The sequence below is a fragment of the Lactuca serriola genome, chromosome 4 (genome assembly GCF_051521515.1).
Source record: "Lactuca serriola cultivar US96UC23 chromosome 4, Lser_US96UC23_V15, whole genome shotgun sequence".
NCBI classification, from domain to species: Eukaryota; Viridiplantae; Streptophyta; class Magnoliopsida; order Asterales; family Asteraceae; genus Lactuca; species Lactuca serriola.
In genome coordinates, this window is record NC_136411.1 from 248,358,412 (window position 1) to 248,361,910 (window position 3,499).

Here is a 3,499-nt window from a genome sequence, read left to right on the forward strand (position 1 = left end):
CCACTCTAGTCCTAAAATATGAAATACCTAACCTACTCTCTAGCATGCATCACTAATATCTCAATAATAACTCATAACACAACATAAATAAGGGTATTTTGGGAAATCACCGTTCGGGCTCTGGCTGATTGTACATACTACTCCAACTCGTTTTCTCTTAAACTCTTTCTCATTTTTTTGAAAAATTATCTCTTTTGAAAATTTTTCTCAAATCCCTAGTTTGAGTCCAAACACACCTGGAGATGCATTTGAATCCCTCAAACCAAGGCTCTGATACCAACTTGTAACACCGTAAATTTTCAAATAAAAATTTCATTTAAAATTGCATAATCCTCATAACACATTTCACACAAATCTCCTTTATTTAAATTACAAATCACAACTCCATAATTGTCTGATTTTAAATCCAGGATCTTCAAAACATAACTCTTTCACTGGTGTGTACAATCAAGTCGGTGCCTTCTCGTGATCCTGAGAAAACCTGAAACACATAACACATAACGCGGTAAAGACGAAGCTTAGTGAGTTCCCCAAAATACCACATATAGCACATTAGCCACTCGAGCCTATAACTCTGTAAGATCCTCCGGTCTATGTGCCTTAGTGGGACCCTCCAGTCCCACCACTCGTTGGACCCTCTGGTCCGGTCTCAGTGACGACCCTCCGGTCTTACAGCTCGTTAGACCCTCCGGTCCGGTCTCGGTAACACATAACATAGCATATATATCACACAAACAAAATGCATAACTCAAGTAAGCACATAAGACCCTCTGGTCACACATAAATACCACTCAAGGTAACGTATAGTGAGAAGACTCACCTCGCAAGCTAGCAAGTAATAGTCTCGTACTCGGAAATCTCGAATTAGCCTCCGCCTAACACATAGGATAACATCTCTAATTAATACTCTATTCATACTAAAATACACCAAAAGGCTATTCTTTTTCTCTGTCTAACTCTTGAAGTGGATAAACGACCATTTTACCCCTCCATGGTCTCCATTACTCATGATTGACCCAACCCTAAAGTCAACAGAAGTCAAAATCGAGTCAACAGTCCATGTTTGACCCGACTCACCGAGTGCACCTGTGTGACTCGTCGAGTCCACTTGTTTCCTCAGAAGTCTCATGAAGGTCCATCTCAACTCGTCGAGTTGACCCCCAACTTGTCGAGTTGACCCTCAACTCGCCGAGTTATCGCTCGATCAAGCTCATCGGGACACCCTCACCGACTCGTCGAGTCAGGCCATGGACTTGGCGAGCCCTTCGATCAGATCCCTCATTCAGACGATTTAAAGAAGATCCATCACTCCAAACATTAGATTTACCATCCTAAGGGCCGATTGTCACGTAAAGCTGCAAGCTTTATGTTTAAACATGGCATATAAGACTCATAAAGCCAAAACATGCTCCCACAAGGGCTAAATGCACAAAATCTAGACTCTAGCTCAATAAAGCTCGAGTCTTTAGACTGACAAGGCCACTTATAGTCTATATCTAAGGTTCCAACCTCAAGCCATACACCAATCACTCTATGACACAAGACAAATGGAAGAAAACCCTAAAGATTCCCTAAACAAGATCTCATAAGGATATGATCAAGCTAGCATCTTTTTACCTCCAACTAAAGCAAAACTCTATAGAACCTCTGGATCCAAAAGCCTCCTCTTGATCCAAGCCTTGATGCTCTCCACTTCTTCCTCCAAAATGCCCAAAATTATGTCTCTTCTCTCTTTTAGTTGCCTCTAAGCGATTAAGGTTTCTCTCTAGAGGTAAGGAGGATGATGAGGCGGCTTAAGGTCCTTTAAATAGGACCCAACCCCAAGAAATTAGGCTTTCTTTGCCCAACACCTACTCAGCGAGTCGACTCTCTGACTCATCAAGTCCATTCATTAATGTCACGCGAACAACTCGACGATTTGGACTCACAACTCGTCGAGTCACTCCATGAATCTCAATGTTAAACACCTTAATGCACCTAAAATTCTGGATATTACAGACGCACTCTCCCAAATTGCCAAAAAAATGGGCGCTCTTGGTCAATCGATCCACGATGACCCATACAACGTCATATCCCTTCGCCGTCCTCGGCAACTTGGTGATAAAGTCCATCGTTATCTGCTCCCATTTCTACATGGGAACCTGCAGAGGTTGCAGCTTGCCATGCGGCCTCTGATGCTCGGCCTTGACCATCCTGCAGGTCAAGCACCTCTGGATGTTCCAAACGATCTCCCTCTTCATGTATGGCCATCAGTAACTCAGTCTTAGATCCCGGTACATCTTGGTGGCTTACGGGTGAATAGAGAAGCGAGACTTGTGAGCCTGCTCAAGCACGATCTGTCTAACCCCACCCGGTATCGGGACCCACAATCGACCATAACGGGTCAACAACCCACGACTGTCCTAAACAAATCGGGTGATCTCGCCCCTGATCCTCTCAATCTTCCAGTTTTCCTCTCGCACTCCCTCGGCCTGGGCCTCTCTAATCAATCCCACTAGTGGAGATCCACATATATCCTCAAATACAACGCCGGGACTGAAGATCCAGCCGACTTGCGGCTTAGGGTGTCTGCCACAACGTTTGCTTTACCAGGATGGTAAAGGATCTCACAGTCATAATCCTTGACTACGTCTAGCCACCTGCGCTACCTCATGTTCAGGTTCAGATGATCCATGATATGTCTCAAGCTCTTGTGCTCCATGTAGATGGTACATCAGACCCCATATAGGTAATGTCTCTAGATCTTGAGGGCGGATAGTACCGATCCAAGCTCAAGATCATGCGTGGGATATCTTGTCTCATGGTGCTTCAGCTGCCGCGAAGCATAAGCTATCACTCATCCTCTCTGCATGAGGACTGCTCCCAACCCAGTGATGGACGCATCACAGAAAACTACAAAATCCTAAACTCCCTCAGGGAGTGTCAAAACTGGAACCTCGCAAAGTTGTTGTTGGAGGGTCTCAAATGTTGTCTGCTGCTCAGGGCCCCACCAAAAATCCACCCCCTTCTTCGTCAAATGAGTGAGGGGTACTGCAATTTTGGAAAAATCCTAAATAAATCTCTGGTAGTACTCTGCCAAACCCATAAAACTCCTGATATCCGAGGGAGATCTCGGGACCTCCCACTATATCACCACCTCAATTTTGGCTGGGTCGACCAAAATCTCATCCTGGTTAATGAGGTGTCCAAGGAATTGAACCTCTCACAACCAAAACTCGCATTTCGAGAACTTGGCATAAAGCCGTTCTCACCTCAAAACTCCCAAAAGCTCGCGGAGATGCTCCTCATGCTGCTCTCTGGTCTTGGAATACACCAAGATATCATCGATGAACACAATAGTTGAGCGATCAAGCATCGGCCTGCATACCCGATTCATCAGGTCCGTGAATACTGTCAGTGCGCTGGTGAGCCCAAACGGCATCACCACAAACTCATAATGTCCATCGTGTGCCCAGAACGCGGTCTTTTCCACGTCCTCCTCCCTCACCCTGAACTGATG